At 44.1% G+C, this 23,599-nt stretch overlaps 1 protein-coding gene across 1 annotated transcript in view; it reads right to left on the reverse strand.

Annotated features, from left to right (window-relative positions):
• Positions 1-939: 939 nt before the first annotated feature.
• Positions 940-23,599, reverse strand: part of LOC135105147 (uncharacterized) — a 307,777-nt gene continuing 285,117 nt past the window's right edge. The window contains exon 4 of the mRNA XM_064013200.1: positions 940-1,021. The gene's annotated coding sequence lies outside the window, so the exon portion shown is untranslated. The remainder of the gene's footprint in view (positions 1,022-23,599) is intronic.

The following is a 23,599-nucleotide window of genomic DNA, read 5'->3' on the forward strand; positions in this document are numbered from 1 at the left end:
CACACACACACACACACACACACACACACACACACTCGCGCGCGCAGGTTGGTGAGCTGATAAGTGTTTTGATGCACAACACAAACACGATGTGCGGAAAAACAAAACTGAAACGCACCCACAAATAATTGACTGGCAGACTAATTCCACCCCAGCGTGTCCCTCCCTCAGCCCTGCTTGCCTGACGCGGCGACACTGGCACGCATTGGGGTGTTCCCTCGGCCTTTATTGCTGCTCTTTCACTGCAACTAACTCCCTCTAACAGTGAACGATGATCTTAAAAAAAAAAGTTATCCGTGTTAAAATAAAAGCAAGTTAATGTGATTTTATAGTAAACGAATATTCTTTAAAATGTTAAAATGACAAATAAAACATATAATCTAACCAGACCTTGAATCGCCACTAATAACCATACAACAATCACAACTATACAACTATACAATTGCCTACAGCCCCTCCAAGCGACAACAAGGAGAGCAGGAGGGGCAGGAGGGCAGGAAGACAAGCAGGCCACGCGAAGCACAGGAATCCTAGACGCGAGAAAAATGCAATGAAGTGGCTGAATTCCTGTGACCTGGCAGGACTCGAACCTTGTCCGGCCACCCGCTTCCCCCACCACACCGCAGGAATGTATGCGATATTAGTCTACGCTCTCTCTCTCTCTCTCTCTCTCTCTCTCTCTCTCTCTCTCTCTCTCTCTCTCTCACACACACACACACACATTCTTTCTTTTCCTTACCTTTTCGTTCATTTTCTTTTCTTCTCTTTTGCAATGATAAGTAATCAATCAATCAACCAAAAATTTCTCTCTCTCTCTCTCTCTCTCTCTCTCTCTCTCTCTCTCTCTCTCTCTCTCTCTCTCTCTCTCTCTCTCTCTCTCTCTCACCAATACTAATACTAATAACAACATTAATAAGACAAACTTGCACCAAACAGCAGCACACGCCAGCAGGTAAAGAGAGAGTGAGTGGCGCGGCGCCCCCTCTGAGCCCTCCTCCCTTCACCTGGCGACAGCACTCACCTGCGGGACAAAGGTAAATCAATTAGTGGCACGTGAGAGAGAGAGAGAGAGAGAGAGAGAGAGAGAGAGAGAGAGAGAGAGAGAGAGAGAGAGAGAGAGAGAGAGAGAGAGAGAGAGAGAGAGAGAGAGAGAGAGAGAGAGAGAGTTTGGGGTACATAAAATACTTAACACCAGGATCTTATAGACACACAGGAATACAGCATAGAAGAATTGTGATTAATGGCTGGGTAATTTGCTTTATATTTACCGCAAGGAAGAACAGAGGGAGCAGCATGATGGAAGGATGGAGGGAAGGAAGGAAGGAAGGAAGGAAGGAAGGAAGGAAGGAAGGAAGGAAGGAAGGAAGGAAGGAGGGAGGGGAGGGGAGAAGGAAGGAAGGGAGGGTAGGAGGGCAGATTTATTGCTTGTAGTGAGGAATGAAGTAGTGTTGTTGTTGTTGTTGTTGTTGTTCACTTTGTAGATGTATTATTATTATTATTGGTGGTGGTGGTGGTGGTGGTGTAGTAGCAGTTAGAGTAGTAAAAATAACACTACTCATTTCTTCTACTATTACTACTATTATTACAACTTTACTACTGTTATGATGTACTATCATTATCATTATTATTGATGGTAGTAGTAGTATGTAGTAGTAGTAGTAGTAGTAGTAGGAAAAAAATAGCACTATATATATTTCTACTACTACTACTACTACTACTACTACTACTACTACTACCACCGTAATAACACCACCACCACTACCACCACTTTCACACACACACACTTGCCTTGCCTTGCCCTGCACTGCCCTGCCCTGCCCCTTCCCTCCCTCTCTTTCCCTCTCCCCAATACCCCAGCCTGTGCAGTTCCGCCTCAGTAAACAGCCTCTGTGTACCCTCGCGAGTTGCATAAAAGATGGAAACAAAGTGCTCTGATAAAAACAATGTGTGTATTACCAAAGTTTCCAAGGTGAACTAAAATATGCAGGTCTGCCCTTTAATCTCCCAATGAAAGAAAACGTGCAAGGAAAACATTAGCGAGTCCAATTTCCCGTTTTCTTTCGCCGCATAAACTGATGAGATGAAAAAAAAAAGAAAGAAAACTATAAAAAAAAAGTCTATTGCTATTATTTTTTCGCCACGGGTCCGCTATTCATCCTTGAAATTATGTACCAGATGACTTAAAATTACCCGAGTTATTGTTTTGAAGGCCTAGAGATAAAGACCGTGAAACTTCCCAGCCAGACACAAAATTTCTCACGCACACAAAACTTCACACGCGGAGCCGGTTTCGTCTACGTGATCGCTGCCTGAAGACACGGCCGGCCACGCGAGGCAGACTGCGGCGACTCGAGGCTGCCTAAGGATAAGTTTAATAGCGCCGTGATCACTCCCCCTGCGCCACTGCTCCTATCTAAATCTTGACGCAAAATTACAAGGCACGGTGAGATTTATTGTGCAAAGGTAGCGATTTTGTGGGATATGTGTAGATAGATAGGAGGATGCGCTGGGATAGATAAGTTTGGTATATAAGTAGATAGATGTATGAATAGATAGACAGACATTTAGATATTTTTTTATTACGTAATAGATAGATACATATGGTTAGTTAGTTAGGTATATAGATAGATGAAAGACAGATACATACATACACACACACACACAGAGAGAGAGAGAGAGAGAGAGAGAGAGAGAGAGAGAGAGAGAGAGAGAGAGAGAGAGAGAGAGAGAGAGAGAGAGAGAGAGAGGAGAGGAGAGGAGAGGAGAGGAGAGGAGAGGAGAGGAGAGGAGAGGAGAGGAGAGGAGAAAATAAGAGAAAAAAGAAAAGAGAAGAAAACGGAAAAAATGAGAAGCGAAAATAGAAGAGGAAAGAAGAGGTAAGAAAAAAAAAAGAGAAAAGAGAAGCGGAAAGATAGCAAGAAAACATAAGAAGAGAAAGCGTAAGGCAAATACATTATACACCTTATTTTAATACATCGAAAAAGGTGCGAAGCGAACAAGATACTGTAAAATTATTAAACTTGGCGGGCTGAAAAAGCGGGCGCCCCATTAGTGACACCAAGGATGGCATGAATAATGCTAATCACTTCCGTCACCGCGCTGCAAAAACCGTCACGCTTTTAACGCACACACACTGGCCCAGACGTGATGCACACACACACACACACACACACACACACACACACACACACACACAGATGGATAGGTAGGCCAATAAATAAATAGATATAGAGATGGATGTATAGATGGAGAGATTCATAAATAGGTAGACAGTAAGGTGGGTTGACAAATAAGTAAATAGACAGATGGGGAGATAGGTAGATAGATACACGGAAAGGTAGATACATAGACGTATGAATAGATAGATAGATATATAGATAAGAGATAGATAAATAGTTATGTTTACTGACGACAACTTACAAACAGGACACGATAAAGGTGACTGTCATAACAAAACAAGGCATCATTCATACAATTTAACACGCACTGCAGACTTTACAAATTATGGTAAACTTGTAAAACCCGAACTCTGATTAATAAAACAGAAGAAATAACAAAAAAAAATATATATATGCATACTCGTAATAGATTTTAAGTAAACCTGCCCAAGAGAGAGAAATAAAAAAAATATATGTAAACTAGAACAAACAAAAAAAAAGGGATAAAACTTAGCGAAATAATAATAATAACATACAGAAACTGATACCACACACACACACACACACACACACACACACACACACACACACACACACACACACACACACAAAGGAGATAAATCGCCGGGACGAAAAAGAAAAAAGAAAAAGAAAAGGAAAACAAAGAAAAAGAAAGGAAAACTAACTAACTTTAAATTACTTTCCTGATATATTGATTTCTTTCTGTTGTGTGTGTGTGTGTGTGTGTGTGTGTGTGTGTGTGTGTGTGTGTGTGTGTGTGTGTGTGTGTGTGTGTGTGTGTGTAAATAAAAACACCCCCGTACACATGAGAAGTTAACAATTTAATTAAAAACAGAGGCAAACTTTATACGAGGGAGTAGAGGGAACAATAAGCGGGGCGTGTGTGCATATGTATGGGTGACAGAGAGAGAGAGAGAGAGAGAGAGAGAGAGAGAGAGAGAGAGAGAGAGAGAGAGAGAGAGAGAGAGAGAGAGAGAGAGAGAGAGAGAGAGAGAGAGAGAGAGAGAGTCGCTAATTACAAAAGTGAACTGAATACGGCCCTGGGGGAGACGGGAGGCAAAAAGCTTAGTTATAAGACTCCCGGGTAGCGCAGCGTTGAAAGGGGTGAGGGGGTGAGCGGGGAGGGGTGAGGGGGTAAGGGATGAGAGTGGGATGGGTGAGAGAGAGGTGCCTCCTGTTAGTGCCAATTAGACGGTAAATTACTGCTACTCGTCCCCCCCACCCCCCTACCATCACCACCACCACCACCACCACCACCACTGCCCGTATTAAGTCGGTCACATCAACTTCAAAGGCTTGTCTCGAAAGGCGCCAGTCTATCGCGGATTTTCGCCACCTCCATCACCGCCACGGGAAATGTTGGCACTGTTACTACGGCGGCAGAATGTTGGCTCCATCACAACAAGAAAAATAAATAAATAAATAAATAAGAATAAGTTAATAAGATGAAGTGAAATTAAATGGGCAAAATAAAAAAAAATATAAAAGATGAAAATATTAATGATTTGACACCATTATCACTGTAATAGAAATAATTACCATCATTACCATAGCAAGAAGGTTGGCACTATCACCACCATTACTCCCATAAAAAAGAAATAAAAAATCAACATTACCAACACAAAAATAACAACACCATCACCATCACAAAGGCACCACCTCGAAGAATATTAGCACCACCACCACAAAGTCACCAGCATCACCATCACAAACAAAGTCACTACCATCACCATCACAAAGTCACCAGCATCACCATCACAAACAGTCACTACCACCACCATCACAAACAGTCACCACCATCACCATCACAAAGTCACTACCATCACCACCACAAAGTCACCAGCATCACCATCACAAAGTCACCACCATCACCACCACAAACAGTCACCACCATCACCACCACAAAGTCACCAGCATCACCATCACAAACAAAGTCACCAGCATCACCATCACAAAGTCACCACCATCACCACCACAAACAGTCACCACCATCACCACCACAAACAGTCACCACCACCACCACCACCACCACCATCACAAACAACTGGCACCATCACCACCACAAAATGAAGTCACCACCATCACTATAATGAATCTACACCAACATTTCATCCAATCCATAACACTAACTAAATTCCAAACGAGTGGTTAGCTACATTCACACTCATATTCTCTCCTAGACGTTCCACTCCCTCCTCTCTCTAAAGACCCTCCACGGACACATTTCCCTCCAGCCATGTCTCCCTCAGCACCTTTTTTTCCTTCCTCTGAATAAATTTAATTGCACTGTGATATGATCATGAAACACTTAAAGCCACTGGTGTTAAAGTTAGGATAGGTTAGGTTAAGTTGAGTTGGGTTGGGTTAGGTTAGGTAAGGTTGGGTTAGGTTAGGTTATGCTAGGTTAGATTAGATTAGATTGGGTTGAGTTGGGTTGGGTTGGTTTAAGTTAGGTTAGGTTAGGTTAGGTTAGGTTAGGTTAAGTTGGGTTGGGTTGGGTTGGGTTGGGTTGGGTTGGGTTAGGTTAGGTTAAGTTGGGTTGGGTTGGGTTAGGTTAGGTTAGGTTAGGTTAGGTTAGGTTAAGTTGGGTTGGGTTAGGTTAGGTTAGATCTGGTTGGGTTAGGTTAGGTTAAGTTAGCTTAGGTTAGGTTAGGTTAAGTTGGGTTGGGTTGGGTTAGGTTAGGTTAGATCTGGTTGTTAGGTTAGGGTAATGATCATCTCAATACCTTTCTCACCAATCCATAACATTACAAGCAGAGCCACTTCCACCACCACTACTTCTCCACACCACCACCACCATCACCACCACAATTAACCTCGCACACCCCACCACCACTAGGGCCACTACTCCAGTGCTGCCACGCTCATAACCATTCCGATCCCTTCCTAACGACGCCCCGCCGCCGCTCCACCTGCCACTCTGACAGCCGCAGGACCCGCCGCCGCTAACACCGCCACCATAACAGCTGCCGCGTCTCCACCATCGCCACCACCACCACCACCACGAGATTTAGTCAGTTCGTCATGGGCAGTTACGTACGAGAATCAATTCAGATACTTAAGCTAACAACCGCAATTTCTCTTTCTGTTCCTCCTGTTCTTTCCTGTTAGTCTGTGAGAAGTAGGACTTTATATTCATTTCATTTATCATATCAGACACCCTCCGTTCCTCTCTCTACTACATAACCAGCATCATTCATCCCCACACCCACCATTACTGACACAGCCAAACGCCATCACCACCACAGTCACCACAGCCACACACTCCCAAGCCCTCTCACTCAAGATCCATCGACTCACTATCCTCTTAATCAAAGCGAAATAAATTTACTGATAAAGAGTAAAAGAGAACAGTGTACCGGAGATGGTGTTGTCTTGAATAAACAGATGAAGGAAGAGAAGTGGATTGCCTTTGGAAGTTTTAACCGGGAAATAAAACTACGACTCGTGTGTATGTGTGTGTGTGTGTCTAAGTTTCATGATACGTTAGAATGAACAAAGAGGCGAAGTTATGGGTTAGCAAAGAAAGCATAGCAGCGAATATATAAGATCAAGGTTATGTGTCTGTGAATTCACGCGAACTGTTGTATTGAATGTCCAGGAGGAACGAGCAATAGAAAAGACAGACAGACAAAGAGATACACACAGACAGAAAGGCAGACAGAGACAGAAAGAAACACAGAGGGATACAGAGAAAGAAACGAAAAAAGATAGTGAAAGAAAAAGATTGGGGGAAACACAGCCTATAGAATGAGAAACAGAGAAAGAAAGAAAGGAAGAAAATAAAGATAGATAGAAAGAAGGTAAGTCTATTAGGATAGAAACGAAATGTCACTGGCATTTTTCAAAAGGCTAGAAAACAATTAAGAAAAAATCCATAGAACGAAAAATATATAGAACAGAATATGTTTTAGTAGGAGAGAGAGAGAGAGAGAGAGAGAGAGAGAGAGAGAGAGAGAGAGAGAGAGAGAGAGAGAGAGAGAGAGAGAGAGAGAGAGAGAGAGAGAGAGAATCATGGTCAACTTTTAAAATAGCATGAAGATCGGGTCATGTGTGTGTGTGTGTGTGTGTGTGTGTGTGTGTGTGTGTGTGTGTGTGTGTGTGTGTGTGTGTGTGTGTGTGTGTGTGTGTGTGTGTGTGTATCAGTGGCTATCATGCGAAAAATTGAGTGTCACTAAGGTGCTAGGGGAGAAAGATGAGCGGGCGCGGTTGTTGGGAGGAGCACTGGGGAGGATCTGTGTGGGGAGCGTGGCGGAGCGTGTCGGCGGGGTGTCCGTGGGGATATGCGCCCCAGGGGAGTGTGGAGGAGAGGAAGATGGGAGATAGGGAGGGGGGAAGGGAGAGGAATGGGGAAGTGGAGAGGGTGTCGCCTGGTGTTGGAAAATCCTTGTGTGTTTGTACTTTGCTACACTTTGTTTACCTTCCATCCAGTGGCGTGTGTGTGTGTGTGTGTGTGTGTGTGTGTGTGTGTGTGTGTGTGTGTGTGTGTGTGTGTGTGTGTGTGTACAAGCTGACATAAGAGAAATAACTTCTTTACTGACGGCGATAAAGTGTTGCTCTTCTGCAGGTGATAACGTAGTAGTAGTAGTAGTAGTAGTAATAGTAGTAGTAGTAGAAGTAGTAGTAGTAGTAGTAGTAGTAGTAGCAGGACAATAAGCTTTTTTTTTAGCCACAATATCGTTATTGACGCAACGAAGAAGACGAAAGTAGTAACAGTAGTAGTATTAGTAGCAGTAGTAATTGTTGTTGTTGTTGCAGCAGTTGTAGCGGTCGTAGAAACAGTAAAACCACAAACAATAACAAAAACCTTTATCACATAACCAAAACCAAACCAAGTCTTTTAATCCCACCACACACAACCCCACGATGAAACCCACAACCACCAAAACACACAGACACAAGCAATGAGGAACAGAACCACACACAAATACCCACCCGAACCCGCCCCCCGACCTCCCCACCAACACCCACCCGCCCCCACAGGCACACTGAATAATCCACACCCAAAAAATCTCCGAAGGGTCAAAAACGGGCGCCCCTTGCCCCTAAACCCTCCCTCAGGCCCCGCGCAGAGGTGATTATGTAAAGCGGGGAAGATAGATGAGCGAGGAAAGGGGAACGGGAGGCAGGGGGGAGGGAGGAAGGTGGGAGAGGGTGAGGGGGGAAGGGGAAGAGGGAAAGGTGAAGTGAGAAGGAAGGGGAGGAGAAAGGAGAGGAGAGGAGAGAGAGAGAGAGAGAGAGAGAGAGAGAGAGAGAGAGAGAGAGAGAGAGAGAGAGAGAGAGAGAGAGAGAGAGAGAGAGAGAGATATTGACTTCTCATATGAATTGTCCATTATCAACCCGTGACATCTTCCTAGTCCGCCTCCTTCTCCTCCTCCTCCTCCTTCTCCTCCTCCTCCTCCACCTCCCACCACCAGTATCATCCATAACGCTGCCTCCTGCACAATGAATCTATATAACATGACAATATTCTGAAACGCTCCAGACTTGCATACAATTTAACTCCAACCACCACAGAGATTACAAGTCGCGTTCCTTTTAATAATTACCCTAAAAATCGAACGAAACCCTCATCGAACTGTCACAAGAAGCGCAAAATCACCTTAGAAAACATGAAAATCCCAGCAGAATTACCTCTTGCACCGCGGAGACACCCTTGAAAGCCCAATACCTTCCAATAAAGCCTTTTAAAAGTACTGGAGGCGGAGATAAGACGCCGAGACGCTGCAGACTGCGGTTCCTTTGTACTTCCTCCCTTCTGTGGATCATATTCTGCAACATCTCTACGCCCGCACCACCTCCATTTTCAAAACCCTCTATTTAACGCTACACTGGTTTTTAAGAGTGTTTTTATGGTTTAAGTGAAGGATTAACACGATTTCTACATTATCAACAGGTAAAACACTCTTGAGAACCCGGCTAAGCAGTTCTTTGGCGTTGGAAAATAGTCGTGGCGAGAGCGGAGCGTTTCAGAGTACGGGCCTATCTCTCCTGAGGGCGGGAACCACGGATCGCGCGCCCAATATGTCTGTCTGGTCGATTTGGCGGCAACAGCTGAAGCTATTTCCTATGATGGACGGGAGGCGAGGAGGGTTGTTGGAGAGAGAGAGAGAGAGAGAGAGAGAGAGAGAGAGAGAGAGAGAGAGAGAGAGAGAGAGAGAGAGAGAGAGAGAGAGAGAGAGAGAGAGAGAGAGAGAGAGAGAGAGAGAATATACGATAAGCAGTAACGTCAGGTTGGGGGAGTAGAGGAGAGATGGAGATGGAGGTGGAAGGAGAGGTGCAGGAGAGAGAGAAGAATGAAGTGGGAGGACTCTACATGGATCTTAAAGTGGCAAGGGGCCAACACTCCACCCTGGTCCTCTCAATTGCATCCACCACCACCACCATCACCACCACCACCACCACTGGCCTGACCCTGACCCTCACCCCCACACACCCTTGCTCACCCTCGCTCACCCTCGCACCTTTCGCCAAGCCCTCCATTCATTGGGTCTCCATCTATTCACTTTATACCTTCATCCGGTGTGGCTTTAGCAAAATTGGGGCTTTTATCCTTCACCCATCGCCATATATTGAGTAACCATCTGTTTCAATACTTCACGTCCTTTTCTCTTCCTTTTTAGATCAGAGTGCATTATGGGCAAAATTGGTTCTTTTATACTGTATGGTTATTTATCGATTTTTTTTTTTAGGTTTTTTACCATTATTTATTGGCTATGTATCTGCTCACTCACTAAGACTTTTATCAAATTTCCCTTATCTTCTTACTTACCATTAAACCTTTTATCATTAGCCGTATGGTCCCTTTTTATCTTGCTATCACTATTTATTAGATCCTTCTTACCTCCGTCGCTATTTACCGCCCATCTATCTATCTATCTATCGATACGCTGATAACGTTTCTATCTCCTTTACTTTTCTTTAGTGCAAGACCTTATTATTAGAGCAGTATTGTTAATCTGGCATTCTATTATTATCAACTATCAATTCAAAGATATTTATTAACAGTTTATCTAATCTTCATTTAAATCGATTTCACCTCAAAACTTCAATCTTTACAGTAACTCTATCAATTTTTATGAATATATTTATCTCTACCTTCAGAATTTATTACCAGCCACACGATCCCTTCTTCACAATCACCTATCACTATCTCATATTTCTTCACGCTGCTTTTACATTTAACTTTATAATTACTTACCCTAACAATCAGTTTTTATCAGTGCAGTTATCTTCAAATTTTATCACCAGGCAGAGTTGCCCTTCTTACCAATCACGTATCTATTAATCACTGTATAATTCTCAAAGATACCTTCACTTCAAAGTTTTTTTTTATATAATTACCCAACTATCAATTATTCCCCATCTACTTATGTTTACCTTCAGATTTTTATCACCAGCAGTGTCCCTTCTTACCAATCTCCTATCACTGTATTACCAGACGCGCGCCTCTCCATCCTCCTCCTGGCTGTGCTATCACCTCAGTTCATATCGATCATCACTGGTTCACGATGTGCCGAAAACTTTTCCTCGTGTTTTATGGGGACATTCGCCATTACGTGTGTTTATTTTACTGTTATGGACGCGCGGACGCAATGTCTCTACGTGTACCAACATGTAACAGGGAAAAAAAAAAAAGAAAGGAAAATGGAAACCAGGCAGTCTTTTTTCCCCTCTCTTCCTCTCTCCTGCCTCTCCATTTCATTTACACCCACCAAAAATACACACGAAGATAGACACACACACACACACACACACCTATACCTACTCTACACCCACTTCCATCACAAGCTAGTGTATGGGGGAGTAATGGTACATCTCCCACGCCCTCACACCACTCACTCCCTCCCTGCATATGCACGCCCCATGCCTACACCCCACCAGGCACTCAGGAGCAATGTAGTTCCTCCCCCTCCTCCCCACACCCTAGATAGCTCTGCCTCTCCCCAGTGACAGATTTAATGGCGGCAGTTCATCCTGTACATACTCGTAACGGATACGTCATTTGTGTGTGTGTGTGTGTGTGTGTGTGTGTGTGTGTGTGTGTGTGTGTGTGTGTGTGTGTGTGTGTTTAGAAGGTAGATAGCTGTGCATTGTAGTTGTATTTTGCTGTTTTGTGTTATGTGTGTTTTGTAATGAGTTTTCTTTATTGTATTATGTATTATTTTGTATTTTGTGTGTATTTTTTTGCTGATATGTCGCTTTCAGTACTCCTGTGTCGATAAATTAAGTAGCTAACTGTGTGTGTGTGTGTGTGTGTGTGTGTGTGTGTGTGTGTGTGTGTGTTAATTCATTTTCTTATTCTGCGCTGGACGTGAATTGCAACTTTTTATCGCTATTTTTTTCTCTCACTATTTTCCCTCTTTTTTTTTTTTACGTTACTACTTAAAACTTTAAAATTAACAATGACTGCAACTACGTACTGCCGCTGCTGCCTGCCGGGATAATGACACACGCCCTACGTGCTCATGACGCTAAGTGCTAAAAGTGCCGCTCTGTCTGCCAAGGTTTAGGGAAAAGTACCAGCGAGCGACGGTCCCGGAAAAATGCTAAATAGTGTTAGTACTCGGCTGGTGGTGGTGGTGGTGGTGGTGGTATTAGTAGTAGTAGATAAAAGGGAACAAGATGAAAAAAGAAAAGAAGAGGAAAAAAGAAGAAAGAAGAAAAAAAGAAAGAAAAAGTAGTAGCAGTAGTAGTAGTAGTAGTAATGGCAGTGCTCCTTCCGAAAACAACAACAACAACAACAACAACAACAACAACAACAACAACAACAACCCACCAACAATAACAACAATCAACAACTATAACAAAAATTACCACAACAAGTGCAGCAGCAGCATCAGGAGCAGAACAGACTGAGCCACAAAACTCTAGGGAGATGGTGAGCCGCGTTTCATTACTTACCACCACCACCACCACCACCACCACCACCACTACCATCCCCGCCAAGGAATGTGTTTGTGTTTTCCTCCTCTGACGGAGAATCATGCAGGTTATTACTCATTACTAGCGTGTGTTGGCACATGACTAGCATTTCTAAGATTCCACACCAGCCATTTATTACTTTTTTTTCTCATTATTTCTACTGGTATTATTTCATTTCCATTCCTTCAGTTTTTTTTTAATCTGTATTTTTTGGTGTTTTTTTTTATGTTTTTTTTTGGTGTGTTTCTTGGTTATTTTATTCATATTTCACTTTTTTTTCTTTTTCTTTTTTCTCGTTTTTCTTTATATTTATTTATTTATTGTGGGTCCGCGTTCTTTTTCTTACCTTTTTCTTTTATTCATATTTCTTCCTATCTTCAAGGCTGTCCTATGTTTTTCCTTCATTTTCCTTCCAATCTTAATCTCTATTTTTCCAGCATTTTCCCATTCTTTTTAATCATATTTCTTTCGATCTTCGAATTTTCCTATTTTTTATCTCTTATTACTATTCATATTCCTTCCTTTTACACTTCTTTCGTATTATTTCAATTTGATTCTTATGTTTTGCCCTTTTCTTCCTACCTGTCCCTTCTTTCTAATCAAATTCCTTTCGATGTTAAGCTCTCTAACTTTGTATATCTTGCTTCTACTCATTTTCCTTCCTATCATGCCGCCTTTAGTGTCATTCTCATCTCCTTCCTATATTTTACCGTTTTCTTCCTAAATCTTCTCTTCTTTCTTACGATATTTCTTTAACCTTTATACTTTCTACTTTTTTACCTCTGTCTACATACATTTCTTCCTATCATACTCTCTCTTTCATCTAATTCACATCTGCTTCCTGTATTTTCCACTTCAGAGGTTACGAAGACCTGTGTAGCTAATAGTTTAAGCGCTTCCTCCTGCTCCTCTTGCTCTCGGGATGTTGCAGCACGGACAGTTGCCTCAGCCCTCCCACACCTCCTCGTGTTTGTCTTGCCGTGTGCTCTGTGTTCTGGCGACTGGCGGCCGTCTGACTTTCGTAACTTTGTTGTTGTTAGTGGTGGTGGTGGTGGTGGTGGTGAGGATGGTAGTGGTGTGGTTTTGTTATTGTTGTTGATGTTGGTGATAGTAGTTTTGTCTTGCTACTACTATTACTACTACTACTACTATTGCTACTACTTTTACCGTGACGAGAAGAACTACTACTACTACTACTACTACTACTCCTACCACAATTATAATCCATTTTCTTGACGTATTTTCTAAGAGGTGGAGTGGCTTCCTTTCCGTTCTCTATTTTAGTTTAGTGTTTCTCTCGCCTTTAATATCTGTGTGCCGTAATCTTGTTATTCCTGTCACACCCAACACGCCCACGCCCCCTTACCCCCTCGCCCTCACCCCCCCGGCACCTACTCCCCATCACCCCTCACCCACACCCAGCTGCGGTGAGGCCTAAGCTCTTGATGAAATACATACAAAACACGCCACGCCGCGGACACAGCTGCGCCTACACCACCACAACCACCACCACCACCACCACCTCTACCTCGACCATCACTACTGATACAACTAGCACAGTCAACACCACCACCACCACCACCACACGCTGCTACCACAAGGCAAAATATCACTGTCATCATCACCTTCATCACCCCCATCACTGTCTACCATACAACACCACTGCTCACCATATTTTTACCCTTTCACCATCACTGTCGCCACCACTGTACTACCAAACTTCACAGAACACTACTTACACCATCACCACCACCACCACTACCACACATTGCTAAACCACAATCAAGCAACCTCGTCTCACCCAAACCTCCACACCACTACACCACCACACACCACCGCCACACACACACACACACACACACACACACCACTCCCCCACGCCCTTCCCACCGTAAAGCACCTAATATTTACACCCCGACACGAGCACACACTCACAGCCCAAGCACTTCATCACGCACCCCACCCACACACCCCTCCCACGCCCCCAACATTCCCCAACTACGGCGTGGCTCCAGACCCAAAGTGACCACCCCCTCCATCACCATCACCACACCACTGCTCCTCTTCATCCTCGTTCATTACCACACGGGGCGCCACATGGATGCTCCTCCACTCCACCACGGCCTCCTCACCACACTCCCGCCATCCAGCCCAGTACTTCCAGCTCCACACTTCACTGCAACACACACACACTCACACACACACTCAAACACACACACACAGACACATTCCGACCAATATATTTCACGAAATACAAATGCAGTTTACTTGCCTTTCAGACCTCGTTGAATTTATGATCCTACCTAACATTTTTCACACCACCAATTTCAGTTTCGCATAAAAAGACACACACACACACACACACACACACACACACACACACACACACACACACAAAAAAAAAAAAAAAAAAAAAAAAAAAAGTAGGTGGAGGGGCAAATGCGAATATATAATAAAATAAAACATTTGCACTTCCAACAAAGAAGAACCATTTCAACGGGGCAGGACAATGGGCAGGGAGTGTGTGTGTGTGTGTGTGTGTGTGTGTGTGTGTGTGTGTGTGTGTGTGTGTGTGTGTGTGTGTGTGTGTGTGTGTGTGTGTGTGTGTGTGTGTGTGTGTGTGTGTCTGTGTGTGTGTAACAGGTGCACACGAGCCACACCTGAGCAGAACCACATCTCTATGCAAATTAGGAAGATGGACCAGCTGGGGAGAGGACTAATTTTGACGTCATAAGGCAAGAAGGGAGGCGAGGAGAGGCGAGGGGACGCGAGGGGAGAAGAGGAAAGGCGAGAGGACACGAGGAAGGGCGAAAGGAGGCAAGAGAAGGCAAAAGGAGGTAAGAGAAGGCAGAAGGAGGCAAAAGAAGGCAAGGAAAGGTAAGGGAAGGCAAGGAAAGACGAGGGAAGCTGAGGGAAGGTGAGGGGAGGCGAGAAGAGGGGATAAGGTAAGACGGCACAAGGAAGGCGAGGCAATGAGAAAGGGAATCAGCAAAAGGGGGAAACACAGGAGAAAATTAAACAGCAGGTGGAAAGAAGGAAAGAAAGAAGGAAGGAAGGATGCAGAGACAGTGAAAGAGAGGAAGAGGGAACTGGAATGGAAACACGATGGGAAGAAAAGGGCAAATATTCGTAATTCTTTTTTTTTCCCCCCTCTCTTTCCTTTTTGATGGAGAATAACAGCAAATCACGCACGTACGTACATACAAACAAACACCGGAGCGTTTTCCCCGACAGTTCACGCTAATCCATTTTAAGACTGTAACAACACGCATTCCCGAATTACTCCATAAACTACCTACGTGCGCGTCAATAAAAAAAAACAACGAAAATGAAATAAACTGAATAGAATTTTACACGGGCGCCAAAAAAAATGGTATTGGCAGTAACTTGCTTTATATTTATTACTCCAAAACAATTCGTCGGGCCGCGTCAGGAGTCAGGGCGAGGCGGGGCGGGGCTGGCGGGGCTGGGTGGGGCGGAAAAGCAAGATGGCGACGTAGTTTCCGGGGCTTTGTAGGGTTATTAAGGGCGACGGGGAGTTTACGGCCCCGCCACCAAGACGCCCTATAAGCCATCACGCCCACGCCCTTTAGCCACCACGTCCCACACAACACTCAGCGCCCAACACCCACAGCTTGAGTTCCATTCGTAGATCACTGCCCCACCAAGCCCCTCCCGTGCCCGAGTCCCAGCCATGCCTTGCCCTAACCTAGCCTAAGTCTTTCCTATAGAAACCTTAATCTAACCTAACCTCATTTAACCTTACCAAAATTTCTTATACTCAGTCCATAACTTATCCTGACCCAAGCTAACCTAATCTAACAACACACACACACACACAAACACACACACACACACACAGAGAGAGAGAGAGAGAGAGAGAGAGAGAGAGAGAGAGAGAGAGAGAGAGAGAGAGAGAGAGAGAGAGAGAGAGAGAGAGAGAGAGAGAGAGAGAGAGAGAGAGACAGGAAAATACCAAGAAGAAAACGTGAATAAAGGCAAACGAGATGATATGAGAAACGGAAGAAGGAGGATATGAAGGAGAAAGAGGAGGAGGAAGAGAGAGAGAGAGAGAGAGAGAGAGAGAGAGAGAGAGAGAGAGAGAGAGAGAGAGAGAGAGAGAGAGAGAGAGAGAGAGAGAGAGAGAGAGAGGCAAACAGGAGCGAGGTAAGAAGATGGAAACAAGGTGGACCAAAATTTTTATCCAAGACGGAGCAAGTTTCCCATTTTCTTTATTTTTTTCCTTTCCCTCTCGCATGACAAACAACCGTGAAATACGACAGAGGAGGTCCCAGCGCCAGGTCCTCACGCGGGGAACTGAGAGTCACGCAGCACTGCCCCTGAACACTACAGGACCCGCACCTTTAGAGAGGGTCGTGGTGGTGGTGGTGGTCGTGGTGGTGGTGGTGGTGGTATCAAAACAAATCCCCCTAGTTTGAAATTGCATCACCTAAGGGCATTGATACTTCCCATACAGAACAGGCAGGTAAAGGTGGGCAGGTGAGGGGGACAGGTGTGTGTGTGTGTGTGTGTGTGTGTGTGTGTGTGTGTGTGTGTGTGTGTGTGTGTGTGTGTGTGTGTGTGTGTGTGTGTGTGTGTGTGTGTGTGTGTGTGTGTGTGTGTGTGTGTGATGAAATTGCTACTATGCACGTACTCTGTCTTTCTCCTCTCCTCCGTCACCACACACACACGAGAGAGAGAGAGAGAGAGAGAGAGAGAGAGAGAGAGAGAGAGAGAGAGAGAGAGAGAGAGAGAGAGAGAGAGAGAGAGAGAGAGAGAGAGAGAGAGAGAGAGAGAGAGAGAGAGAGAGAGAGAGAGAGAGAGATATGAGGGTAAGAGAGAACAAACCTATTATGAAGGAAAGTAAATTATTGTGAGGGGACGAGAATGCTTCTAAAATGCGGGTGTATGCACGCAACGCTGTGATGTAGTGATATGACCAGTACACACACACACACACACACACACACACACACACACACACACACACACACACACAGTAAGTAAGTGTCTATTAACCAGAATTACAAGTACAGTGCACAGCTATAAAACATAATATTTTTAAAGCAAGTTAGAAGAATCCATTGAAACTTTTTACACCTAATGATAAAAAAAAAAAAAAAGTAATACAACATAGAGAAACATAATATAAAACAGAACACAACAAATACACCACACTAAATGTACCTTAGATAAATTACACACACAGACATACACACAACACGATAACACATACAAAGAATTTAAAAAAAAGTAAAAAAAATATATAACGTCAGCTGAAACATAAAAAGAAGCAAGTCTCTCTCTCTCTCTCTCTCTCTCTCTCTCTCTCTCTCTCTCTCTCTCTCTCTCTCTCTCTCTCTCTCTGGAAAAGTATAACACGAAGCACACAGTGAGAGTTGCGCTCAGTAAACAGTCTTCTATACATCTTGTCCTTTTCTTGGGAAGAGCAGGGAAAAGAGGTGAGAGGGAGAGGGAGAGAGGGAGAGGCGCGATCACAAGACAGGCGCTGAAATTACCTCTTGAACCCTGCACGGAAGAGGATGAGGAAGAGGAGGAGGAGGAGGAGGAGGAGGAGGAGGAGGAGGAGGAGGAGGAGGAGGAGGAGGAGGAGGAGGAGGAGGGAAAATAGAAATACGAAACATCAGGCGAGGTCTACACAGGAAATAGTGAAGGAAAATGAAACCCAGGAAAGACGAAGATACATGAGAGAGAGAGAGAGAGAGAGAGAGAGAGAGAGAGAGAGAGAGAGAGAGAGAGAGAGAGAGAGAGAGAGAGAGAGAGAGAGAGATAACGGTAAAACACCAAGAATAAAAAATACCACACACACACACACACACACACACACACACACACACACACACACACACATAATTAAACGCTGGCATATCGAAAACGCGTAATTTACAACCCTTTTTTCGTCCTCACACACTAATATTATCTAGAAACAGCGAGGGAGAGGGAGAAGGAGAGAGAGGGAGAGGGAGAGGGAGAGAGGAGGGGGCGTGGTAAACTCAATTACCGATAACCCGTTTTCTTTGCATTCATGAGGCACTATTGCAAAGGGAATGACTGTTTGTTTCCTCCTTCAGGCGACATTCTCTCTCTCTCTCTCTCTCTCTCTCTCTCTCTCTCTCTCTCTCTCTCTCTCTCTCTCTCACGACCTGTAATTCTATCCCATCCTTCCTCCCCCTTCATTCCCCTTCCAAGGCTGTAAGGGGAGAGGGTACAAAGCTTACGGGGGATGAAGGGGAGTACAGTTAAGGAGGGGAGATACGGGTCAAGGTGGGGGATTCCGGGATTAGACAGGAAGAGGGGAGAAGGAAGGGTACAAGTGTGAGGGGAAATCATAGTAGGGTTTTAGTAGGTGGTGGTGGTGGTTGAGGAGCTACTGGTATATTTAGAATAGGTCTACTTATGATGAGTATGGAATTGATAGGCTTACATTCACCTTATATTCACCTCACTATAACAGGGAGTGGGTGTGGGGGATGGGAGGGTATTCATTGTTGGGGGGGGTTGGCGGGGACCTGGAGAGGAGTGTGGTTTAAATTCAAAGGCCTATAATTGTGTGTTTGATGTGTTTAACGGAAGCTTGACGTGACGAAAGCATAGGATTGAGCTGTGTCTTTATTAAACAGTACATATACACAGACACACACACACACACACACACACACACACACACACACACACACACACACACACACAGAGACACACACACACATTGCAAGATAATATAGACGGAGAAGGTTATGAGAAACATTCTGAATATTTCATCTTTCATACCATGCCTAGATTCTCAGTATATCTTTAAAACACACACACACACACACACCACCACCAAAACAACCCCGGTATTTTTCCTATGCACAAACTCGCTCGCCAACAAGTATGAAAGAGTGACGACGAGGAAGATGACAAAAATAAGCTGATTATCTTCATGGCAACAAATAACTAGCACACATACGAGACACGTCATTCCGTCCCGCGTTGCGTCGCACAGAGAAAACCACGATGTTATTTTTCTCATTCCGCCGCAAGTTAGTCTGATAATGTTGTTTGGTAATGAGAAAAGTCTAACAGGGAGAGGCGGTAGTGAGGGATGCGGGGCGAGGTCTGAGTGGCGAGTGGCGAGGCAGGAGTAATCTATTCCACTCCTCGCCAGAAAGCTTTGTCAGCCTCATCAGGTCTAGCGCTCCTCGTGACCCACCGGCAGCCTGCCAACAGAAAACAATTCCTCTTCCTTCTCTTCATCTTTCCCTACTTTATTCACCCCGGATAAAACCAATGTCATCTGTCCGTAAACCCAAACTCTACACTAATTTAAAATCAAGAACATTTCCTCCCTTCTCTTCATCTTCCTCACTTTGTTCACCCTCTGTTAAAACCAACGTCATCTGTTCTTATACTCCTCGCTATTCTAAGTCAAAGCAAACATTTCATCGTCCTATTCATCTCCTCTCCACCACTGTCCTCTGTCCATTAATCTAAAATCTTCACTACTCCACAAGTCAAATAAAACTAGCCTTCTCTCTCTTTACCTTATTCACCTTCATATAAAATCAGTCATCTGTTCATAAACCCAAACTCTGCACTATCTTAAAGGCCAGAGCACTTCTTACCTCTTCTTACCTGTGTCATCTGTCTCTCTGTCACTATTTCAAAAGCCAGAACATCTACTATCCCTTCTTATCCCTTCCCTGTTTTATTCACCTGTCATCTGTCCACAAACTTGATCTCTTCACTATTTTCAAAGCCAAAACAGTTCCTCTCCTCTTTCATCGTCTTCCACACCTTCTTCACAGGATAAAAACCACTGCCATGTCTATAGAAATTGGGCCTTTTATCAAATTTATTCGCCCTAGATAAGAGCCAATGTCAACTGTCAACAAAGCAGTATTTTTAGCCTTAGAGTTTATGTTGAGATTCAGATAAAACAAGTCCTCTTTTTCCTCTTCATATTGTCTAACTTATTCTCCGTCACCTGCCTACAAAAATACGCTCTTGGGCTAAAATATTAACCTTAATACGTAGATCCTGTGTTTCCCTTCCTTTCTCTCTCCCAGTCTCTAGCCTATTTTTTTTTTTTTTTCACCTTTTCCTTCCATCTACAAAAATTAACTCTTCCACTGAACTTAAGCTAAAATCTTAACCCTACAAGATCCTGCGTTTCCCTTCCTCTCTCTTTTCCAGCCACTGACGTAATATTTAACATTTTTCCCTCCTTCTGATTGGCGCTCGGGGCAAACTGGGCTAGAGCTCTAAAACGCCTCAAAAACTCAATTTCCCATCTGTCAATCAACCGTAACCTTTCAGCCAACCATCCATTTCTCCCCTAATGACAGCCATCCAGCGGCCTCACCTCTGCTCAGCCGCCTCGCTCGTCACTGAAGAAAATTAACCACATATTATACATCAGTGCTAAACAAGCGCAGTGAGGAGGAGTGTTCTGCCTCGTTTCCGTCCACTGTTCTCATCCCAGCTCCTCTCTTCCACTTCTGGCTATTTCTGGATACCAATAATGCGTGGGGAGGGAAAAAGTGTTGTAAATTCTGTGTTTTTGATATGCAAGTGTTTAATTATGCGTGTGTGTGTGTGTGTGTGTGTGTGTGTGTGTGTGTGTGTGTGTGTGTGTGTGTGTGTGTGTGTGTGTGTGGACTGTAGTGTCATTATTCTTGTTTTTTCTCTTTTTTGTCTCTCTTTATGGGTGTACGCATCGTAAAGTTTTTAGTAAAGTACCAATAATTGCATTTTTACCTTATCAGTGGCAATAATCTAAAATAAATAAATAAATAAATAAATAAATAAATAAATAAATAAATAAATAAACTACAATTCAATCACATTAGTCACACATCAACACCACACAAAGGTCACACAAACTACACTCTAATTACATCCGCTACACATTCACAGCACACTTCAATGTTCTGAGTGTACTAGTGTGGTGTGCCCTCCCCGTCTGAAGCACAAGGAGGCCCCGCAGTCTTCCCATGGTCGTGTATGGTGGGGTAGGACAGAAAAAAAAAAAAAAAAAAAATAGCTGTTCAACTTTATTCTTTGTCTTCCTTCCCTTACTGTCTCACGCCATGTCGATGTTGTAAAAATGTAATGGTTTATCTTTGTATTTTCATATTGGGTAAAGTTTTTTTTTTTTCGTTTTTCTTTTTTTATTTTCCCTGAACAATAATTTCTTAAGTGTTCTCATTTGTTTTTCATCTTAGTACTGAAGTTATGAATTGTGTTATTTATCTTTCTTGGAAGCATCTAGGCCATCTTACGTAACACAGCTCTCTCTCTCTCTCTTTCTCTCTCTTGGGTTTCCTCAGCAGAAGCAGCCCCGTGTCAAGAGAAGCAAGCAACCACCACGCAGCCCCACACTCCCTGCCACATCACCTACTTCGGTGCGCCTGTCTGCCCGTCACGCCTCTGTGCCTCACGCTGCCACCACTGCTGCCTCTGCCGCCTCGATGACACAAGGCAATACCGATCACAAAACAACACAATGATTATCTTAATATTCCAAGCAAAATTTTTAAAAAGCCGCGTCATATATAAACACCAAATCATAAATATTCATTACAAATGCCGGCCTGAAATAATGGAAATTTTTCCCATTACAGCGAAATGAAACAGAAAATGTGTAAGTTACGATGCACATCACGGAGCAAATATGAAATGTGCAAATTAACGCATTGGGCGCACGCAAAAAAAAAAAAAAAAAAAAAAAAATGTTTTCCGACGCGGCCGTTGTGAAAATAGTGAAGGGAGGTGTTACGAAAACTCCTCCCGACGAAATGCATTTTTTCCCGCAATACAGACGCGCCTGGCGGAGGACAGCACGGCGCCCCGAGGCAGGCACGGCGACACGCAACGACCCGGCGATGCTGGGACGCCTTTACTGAAAAATAAGATGACATTTATTTCGGGCAAGAGAACAGTGATTGTACTTTTGATTCCGCTACAACTAAAAAACACATACTTCAGTTACTACCATAACCGCAATTAGTAAAACACTTCTTCTATCATGGTCACAAAGATCACGAAGAAAGAACTAACATCAGCAGACCTACTGGACCTAACGAGGGTGTTTACAAGTAACGAGGCTGTTCGTCATAAGCTACACCATCAAGAATGAAGTAAAAGATGCACGACAAACTACCACAACACTTCAAGACTATCTTTCTGCGCCACATTTCTCGTGACGTGGCCTTCCTTCTGTCCGGCGTGGCGGCTGGGCTGGCGGAGGGGCTGTGTCGGGGTGCAGTGTGCGGTAGGGAGGGATGAGGGATGAAGGGAACAAGGAAACTCGCCGCCTTTAATGGGATGTCGATTGATTTCCGAGATAAAACGCCTTTCTTCACGTTCCTCCCGCCCGGTGGCTTCTCACGCCCCGCAACACCTTCCGAGCCTCGTGTGATGGCATATTTCTAGTCAATAGTCGAGAATCACACAGCACTCACTTCCACTGTACGAGTACCTTCCCTCTGACACTCCGCTAATACGCTGACAACTTCCTTACAAGGCTTGAAAACTGACGGACTCTTAGCGGATCAGAGGACTTAAGGACTGTTTTTTTTTTCTTGACGGATGAAGGGCACTGGCTAAGGACAACAAAAGAGAGAGAGAGAAAAAAAAAAAAAAAAAGGCCCACTGAGGTGTAAGTCCCAAAAGAAAGGTCAAAAGATGATCTATAATCTGAGGATAAGTGCCTTGAAACCTCCCTCTTCAAAGATTAAGGCAAAATATACACAGTGGAAAAAGAGTGAAGCAGATTACTCATCATAATTTTCGACTCAGGCAGCAGAAACTCAAGACAGGAACCACACAGCGCCCACCGGCCCCCTACAAACCAGTGAGGCTCCCAAGCGTGTAAAGGTGTGAGTCTGCGTCTTGCCCTAGCTAGTAGTGTGGTGAGGCGCCGCGTGGTCACCTGGGCGCGGAACACAATGATACCTGCCGCTTAGGATGTTAATGAGCTTCAAGACGCTTCTCTGCACTAGGAGCGGGACAGGTGCGGCTCACAGGGCGTCCTCACAGGCAAGACAAGCACGGTGAGAAGGAGCGTGGTGTTATTGTAGTGTCACGTGTGATGCCTTGTGTGGGTGTCTGCAAACATTTCTTCCTTCTCTTCTTTTTTTTTTTTTTTAGATCAACATTCCTATTCATTCCTACTCATCTTTTTTTCCCCATCTATTCTTGTGGAAGGGATGAGCATTTCTACTCACCCGCCACACTCTTCCTCTCCCCCTCCTTTTTATTTTCCCCCTTTAGATCAGCCTTCCTACTCCCACTCCTCGTCTTTCTTTCCTTCCTCCCCTCTCACTTTTTTTTAGATATTTTTTCTACTCCCACTCTAATTTCCTTTCGTCCTCCCTCCACCTTTTATTACATCAGCCCTCCTACTCACCACTCCTACTCCTCTTCCTAACAAAAGCAAGTACAACGGTAATGACGACAATGATAATGACGACAAGAGCGATGCGTGGGCA

Source organism: Scylla paramamosain, chromosome 11 (assembly GCF_035594125.1).
Source record: "Scylla paramamosain isolate STU-SP2022 chromosome 11, ASM3559412v1, whole genome shotgun sequence".
Taxonomy (NCBI): Eukaryota; Metazoa; Arthropoda; class Malacostraca; order Decapoda; family Portunidae; genus Scylla; species Scylla paramamosain.